At 39.1% G+C, this 8,124-nt stretch overlaps 1 protein-coding gene across 1 annotated transcript in view; it reads right to left on the minus strand.

The window, feature by feature from the left end:
- Nucleotides 1–8,124, minus strand: part of LOC146506426 (transmembrane protein 132C) — a 265,985-nt gene that overhangs the window by 66,981 nt on the left and 190,880 nt on the right. The window lies entirely within an intron of this gene.

Here is an 8,124-nt window from a genome sequence, read left to right on the forward strand (position 1 = left end):
TTTATCACAGCTGCTGGTGTGGCTCATTCATGCACAAGGTGTCCTTTGGTTTACGTGCCCCAGAGCTAAGGGAGGAGTCTGTAACCCCTAAATCATTATTTGTCAATCATCACAGTTAATGCTGTGGAGGCGTGTGTGTTTTAACCTAAAACATGTTGTTGTGCTAAACCTCAACAAGTAGTTTGCAGTGCTTAAACCTAAAAAGTAAGGGGAAAAAAGGAACAATTTCAATTGAAAAAAGGTGAAAAATTTAACAAATTTGCAAAAAAAAAAAAAAAAGAAGAAAGAAAACGAACTCCTAGTATATGTCACTAACACTTCTTCAACCTCCTAATACAGATTTGTGGCTCTCTAATAGAGATACCTTGGCTCCTGGTGGCTGACATTGCCATAGATGGCATGTCAGTACCAATGCCACAGGTCCCCAACTGCATAATAGTGTGTAGCATTAGGTATCTGAGAATGCTGTATTAAATTGCTCTTTGAGGTGAGAACAAACTGATGTAAAAAGTTTACCCGATTAACCTAACCATTAATAAACTTTTGGTATTGCGCGCATCAGTAACTGATTCACTTAAAACTTTCTACCTGGGAAACTACTGCAACTTAAGAAATCTTCTCTTCACATACATCCCGATTCATGTCCTCATTTGTATCCACAGAAATGTGTCTGTCATTTTGACAACTTGGATTCCTGCAGCACATCATGCCCTTATAACTTTTCAGACTGTCATTACCTGCTTTGCTTCCTTGCCTGTCAGACACCCTGATTCTACCTGCTGCTACTGTGAATTACAGACCATTCTATCATTTGTCACCACACAAATTCTTTGCATCTTCTTCTTCTAGACTTCAGCCAGCTTTGACATAGAGTGTGGTGTCTGAAAGTCAGTGTCAGTAGTGAACACTGTGGTCAGAGTTGGGATAAATGAACGACAAAAGAAAAGTCTACAACAAAATTGTCATAAAATGCTGTGTTTTTGCCACTTTAAGATGCCACACACAGAGCAAAAGAAACATATCCTGTATTAAATAGAAAAGCTACCTGTAATATGTGTGTAAATTTCTGCATCGAGATAGAAGTCACAGATACCCACTTTACAGTTCATAGCAAGTAGAACAGAAAAGGTTTCCTGGGTTGCATTTTGGAGATAACATTTGCAATACACCAGAGCCAATGATTTCACAAGATAATAACTGATATTTCATCTACATTTTAGCAACGGAAAACTCTTTGTGTGGCTATGTGTCTAATTCTATTTTAAGGATTCTCTGTTTCTCGTCTTTATTAACATCCAACCTCAGCAAACACACAAACACAAGCACAGATTTACATGTGTCCAGTGGCTAGTGGAACATTACAAAGAAAGAGCAGCTATAAATTTATTTTTGAGCTTATGTTTTAAAGCACCATCTACTACACACACACACACACACACACACACATATAGATCCGCATGGGTTAAAGGCCATGACAAAGCCAATTGCTGAGGGCCTGTGATATCTGGCATGTCATTGTGTCTAGGGAGATGGGGCAAGAGATGTGTTACACTGATAGATTAAGGAGAGAAAGCTGATGGGTGTCAGCTCCCCTTGACCTGCTTTTGTTTCATCTATCTCTGCAAATCTGTTCGCCTTACTTTGTCTCTTAACAAGCCTAACACAACATCATAGTACAGCTAAAATGGTTTCTTTCTTAGTACTAAGTCTGTACAGTGAAGTTGCCATATAGTGAACCATATAGTCTAGAAACAGGACAATTTTATTTATTACTCATCCTGCTTTTAACTTATCCTGCATGCAAACCATGTGTAAGCCATTACATGAAATCTGCTTCCAAGAAGCCTGACTTGATGGTCTTGAGCAGTAGTTTTTTAGGCATTCTGAAGGTCTTTCACTGGAGACTGGCTGCTTTTTCACAGATTTTCAGTCCAATGCTATGCCTGACAAGGACTTGAGAGATGCATCTGTCCCTTCACTTAATCTGTCTACTGCTTGCTGAAGCCTCATCAGTAAAGTTCTCAATTAAACCATTAAGAGAAACGTGGAGGAAAAAGCTGAGGTATGCCCAGTTACAGAAGAGCTGAACAGAAAATCAGTGGCAACAGGCCTTATGGAATGTTGAATGAAAATTGGAATTTCTGATTTACCTTTACTCACCTTTTTTGTATATATTAGTATTTATGTAGGAGATCAGAAGAACTGCACAATGGTGAGTTTCTACAGATATCTGTAAAACACGCTCAAAGTTCTGTCATGGTTTGAGGTTGCATCTCAACCAGTGGCGTTGGGGATTTTGTAAAAACTGATGGAATTATGAAAACAGAAAAGTACTGTCAGATTTTAATCCACCATGGGATTTCATCTGGAAAACGTCTGATTGGTAATGGTTTCATTTTTCAGCATGACGATGATCCTAAATATATTACCAATGCATTGAAAGCATACCTGGATAGAAAAAAAAACACAAAGTGGAACGCTATCCATCATGGATTATAATTCTCAGAGCCTAGACCTCAACATTACTGAAGTGGTGTCAGATCATCTCGGCACAAAATGCAGTAACCATCCAAAGAAGAGCTCCAGATGTTCTTCAAGAAGCCTGGTTTTCATTTGAAATATTTACTTTCAAACTCTGTTTTAGCCTTATATCCTGCACTACTATAACCCATTACATGTATTTTCCTTCCAAGAAGCCTGACATTCTTGTAATTGTTTAAAATGGTCTTGAGTATTAGTTCTTCAGGTGTTCTGAAGGTCTTTCAAAGGCTTTTTCTGGAAACTAGCAGATTTTTCACTGATTTTCAGTCGAAGGCTATACCTGACACAGGATTTAAGAGATGCATCTGGCCCTTCAGTTGATCTGTCTACTGTTCACTGAAGCCTCATCAGAAGCCTATTCATTTTTGCAGAAGTTGTAATAGCTTGCTGGACCTATTTCTCATTTTCCTACCACATATAAAGAAGTGAGGAGTGACTTTTGCACAGTGCTATATGCTTTTCCTCTAAATTGATGCCGGTGTTTTCCACAATCCTTCTATGCATCATCTTCCACTTATACAACTCACCGTTGAGGGAGCCTATCCAAGCTAACATAATGGGAGAGGTGGGGTATACACTAGACAGGTCAACGGTTTATCGCATGGCTAACGCAGAAACAGACAACCAGTTACACCAACAGACACTTTACAATCACCAGTCAACTAATTCCACCAACTGCATGTCTTTGGACTATGGGAGGAAGCTGGAGTACTGGAGAAAACCCATGCAGACACAGCAAAAAACAGAAAACCCCACCAAAACCTTTTTGCTGTAAGATACCAGTGCTAACCACCATGCTAAAAATTAATACTAACTGACTAGATTTATGCAACAGACCTTTCTTGGTGTAGCTCACCTCTCACCTTATGAGAACTGATCCCTACAACTGATGGATGGGTAGATGTTGATGTGTAAATCTAATACTGTTCCTCCAATATGATATAAATGCAGCATGAGGTAATGATATCAATATCTTTGGACTTGAAACATCTTCTTAACTATCAGGTTCAATTCCATTAGTGTTTTCTGCATATGAAATATTCAGGAGCAATCCTCTGTTTTTCACTTGAATTAAGGTTTTGATGACTTTGAATTTTTGAATACTGCCATTGTCTACCATCCCCTATGTATGCATGTTCATGTGTATATTCCTCAAAATTACTCATTATTAAACCCCGAAGGACACAGTAGTAGCCCTATTTCATATTTTCCTGGGTGAAACCCAACACACAGCAGTAGTTTAGACATGTACACTCTGAGACACAACGCTCTGTCACTCTTGCTATCTGTTCCTGTCTCTCTCACACTCACAGACACTTGCACACAGGCAGTGCACAAGTAACACACTCCTCTCCCTGTTTCACACACACGCTTACACATACACACATGTACAAAGCACCACCCAAAAATTGTTCAGTGTGTTTGGGTGCAGTGTAATCGCTGGAGCTGAAAAAGCAATGTGTCTGCAGTGACAGGTTCATTCAGGTGTTAGCTCCGTCCCAACCACAAGGCTCCAAAACAATATAACACTGTCCTCTAGTGCATACGCATACGCAGACACTTTCACACATACACACACCAGTACATTGTTCTCCAACACTCAAAACTAAGCAAACAAAAACCACTGCAGGAGTTCACACTTTCCTGCAGGCAGTACTGACCTTCAGGTGTTATTCCTGTTACTGATACAATGGGTCAAGGTTGTTTGAATGGGTCAAATATGTCATCTGACCTTCATTTGCAAACTGCCTTACAACCATGGTCACACGCAGGTTACAAACTGCTTGACTTTGGTGAACCTGTACTTCTGTGCAAGGCAGAAATGAAAAGACATGTAATTAATTTACACAAGATGAAAAGCCCCACAAACGGGCTCTTGCTCATTTTGCCAGCTTTAGCTCCCATCCTACAGATAGCTTCAGTAGCTGGTTTATAGAGGTAAACTGTGTTGCCAGACGTATTTGCTCATCTGATTTCACACACATGTGAACTTAAATGGGTTTAATATGATGTCACCCTACCCTAGTGGGGTGGGGTGGTAGTTTCAGTTCTTCTGGTAAGGCCTTGCACAAGGTTTAGGAGTGTGTTTATGGGAATCTTTGACCTTTCTTCCAGAAGTCCATTTGAGAGTTTTGTGGACTGATGCACACTTATATTAGAACAGGAAGGGGGCATCCCAAACTGTTCCCATAAAGTTTGAAAATATCCAAAATGTCTTGGTATGCTTACTTTCACTGGAACTAAAGGGCTGAGCTGAACTCTTTAAAAAGAATCCCACGCCTTTATTCCCCCTCCACTAAACTTTACACTTGGCAAAATGCAGTTGAATAGTGCCATTCTCCTGCCAAACCGAGACTTTTCCATTGGATTGCTAGATAGAGAAGCATGATTTTTCATTTCAGAGAATGTCATCTGAGACTTTGTGTTGCGTTTGGTAATATAGGCTTGGATGCAGCTACTCGGCCAAGGAAACCCATTCCATGAAGCTGTGTATGCACTGTTCTTGAGCTAATCAGTCAGGTTTCAGAGCCCATCACAGTACAGAAACAGCTTTAGTGACGGTTATAAATGATCTTCTTATGACCTCTGACAGTGGACTTGTCCTGCTTGACCTTAGTGCAGCATTCCATACTGTGGACGATATTTTATTTCAGCGATTAGAGAGTCCTCTTCACACAATAAGGCTAATTATGGCGTTCCACAGGGTTCTGTGCTAGGACCAATTCTGTTTACATTATACATGTTTTACCAATATACTATACTTTACATAGTATCATTAGAAGGCATAGCATAAATCTTCACTGCTCTGCAGATGACACCCAACTTTATCTATCCATGCAGCCAGATAACACACACAAATTAGTTAAACTACAGGAATGTTTTAAAGACATAAGGATGTGGTTGACCTGCTTCTAAATTCAGATAAAACTGAGGTTTTTGATGCTCGGTCTAAAAATCGTAGTTAAATGGTATCTAACTAGATGCTTATTCTAGATGGGACTACTCTGACCTCCAGTAACACTGTGAGGATAATCTTGGATTCATTTTTGACCAGGATATGTCCTTCAATGTGCATATTAAACAAATATGCAGGATCAAGATTCCCATGATTCACTTAGTGTTTCTTCTTCAATCACCTTTTTCAATAACTATGGGTTTATACACCTCTTTGGATTACATTATTAGTTATTTTTAATCTCTGGTTCTTGTCTTTGTCCTGTCTTCCTTCCCTCACTCCAACCATTCACGACAGATGGCTGTCACTCCCTGAGCCTGGTTCTACTGGAGGTTTTTGTCAAAAGGGAGTTCTTCCTTCCCAAGTGCTTGCTTATAGGTGGTCATATGATTTTTGGGGTTTTCTCTGTTTTCACTGTATTATGTAGGATCTTTACCTTGCAATATAGTACCTTGAGGCAACTGTTTTTGTGATTTGGCGCTGTATAAATAAAACTGAATTTAATTAAATTGATTTTTTGTCATATCTCACATTTTTTAATCATTACAGTTTTATGACATTTTCAATCAGTTTGTTAACCTAATGATGCCACATCATCGCTTTTATTATTATTGCTTTTCAAACATACAAACTTGCCCTAAGGGAAAATTAAAAAGTACTCAATTTTGCCTATACACTTTTCATAAAGTTAACTATTTATACATTTACTGTTTGCCATGGGCCCTAAATTAAAGTATCATATTTTATTAAGGGGCTCACTGGTATACCATCCACAGTACCAACCTGTTGTGGCAAAAAGAGCCACATAAAAAGCCAAGTATTAAAGCTAAGCTGTTAATTTACCCATCAGGTTCCTACCCTCACCTATGGTCACAAACTCTGGTTTAGTAACCAGAAGAATGATTCATTGATTCCAGCGTTGGAAATTAGTTTCTTGAATGAATGGATGAATAGATGGAGCTGTAGGTTGTATGAAAAAAAGACCAAAAAAAACAAACTTTTGTTTAAATAAATGCAATTGAACTTTAATTACAATAATACTAGTAATAATCTTTAGTCATTCAACTGTTTTCCTACCCCTCCATACTCAAGTACATATCTCTGGCCACTGTAGGACAAACAACTCTGACTGCGATTGCAGGCTGTCAGTTCGCTGTTTACATCAGCTGTCAATATGTGTCTGCGTCTTTTTACTCTGGAGGAGGCTGTAAAACATTGTCAAATGAGTCAGATACGAGTAGATGAGTCAGTGAAACTCAGTTCTGTCAAAGGACAATGATACTCAGGTGAGTTGTTGAGGATATCCTGAACTTTTCTGTCAGCAGGTGCTGCTGTTAGCCTCTGTTAGTTGCTGGGTAGTAAAACTTTCTTTGAATCTAATATTGTTGGACTCAGACCCTTAGCAAATAAACTCTCACCGGATGTGAAAATGTAAACTGTTTCTCAGAGGGTATCTGAGCCATTCTTGTTTAGCTGCCTCCTTGTCAGCTGTCCAGAGATTGAAGAGTTGCATATCTCATCTGATGACAATAAATATTTGCAATAATATCTGGAATAAATAAGTTGGTTTTTGCACATTTTCTTGTTTTTACTGCCATGACTTCTGATGAGGCTTGATATAAGGAGTAAGAGGATGATATTTTATTCCAACATTATTCTCTTTTCACCTTTTCAGTGCAGGGGACCCCTTCTCCGATGATAAAACATAGGGCTGATCCTTTATATCTTAAGTCTTAAGATGCACATGTGAATTAAAATTCACCTCCACAGCAGACAAACATTATATACAAGTTGTCTCTGCCTATGAGATACTACATATGTTGCCAGTCTCTAGCCAAACATGATTAGGCAAAATGGCCATCTTGGCCACCGTATTCAAGATGGTGGGGTAGCATGGTGTCTTCCACAAAGTTCATGACAATGTATCAGTTTAAAAAGGATATACTGTGGTCATAAAGGGAAGGACATGGTCAACAGCAATTCACGGGTAGTTGCATTTAAATCAGCGTTCCCCAACCAATGGGCTGGTCCGTGAGTTGTTTGGTACTGGGGCACGAGAGTTGAGGCTCGGGTGTGAGATGTATAGTTTTCAGGGGTTTTATCGTTAGTTTTTTAAAATTGTTTTTATCGTTATCTCAGTTTCCATGGGTCTTTTCCCATGTGTTATGAATAAATCTTCTTTTTTGGTACCGGTACTGGTTTTATTTTGCTGTATTAATCTGTGACACCTTAAAGGCCGGTCCGTGAAAATATTGTAGGACATAAACTGGTCCATGGTACAAACAAGGTTGGGAACCGCTGATTTCAAATGATCCTCCACTGGTATTAAAGGTCCAAAATGTGAAAGAAAATATCACCGACAACACTGCAACATCATCAGCAACCTTAACCACTGATACAAGGTAGAATGGTCCTTTATGCCAAATTCTGATCTAACTTTTGGAATGTTGCAACAGCAATTGGGAATTGTCAGACCAGGCAACATTTTCCAAATCTTCTAATGTCCAATTTTGATAAGGCTTTGGAAACTATAGTCTAGTTTCCTGTTTTTATCTTACAGAAATGGCAACTGGTCTGGTCTTCTCCAGGATCAACAAGTTCAGAGAAGCCCTTCTGCTTATCCAGGA

Source organism: Neolamprologus multifasciatus, chromosome 12 (genome assembly GCF_963576455.1).
Source record: "Neolamprologus multifasciatus chromosome 12, fNeoMul1.2, whole genome shotgun sequence".
Taxonomy (NCBI): domain Eukaryota; kingdom Metazoa; phylum Chordata; class Actinopteri; order Cichliformes; family Cichlidae; genus Neolamprologus; species Neolamprologus multifasciatus.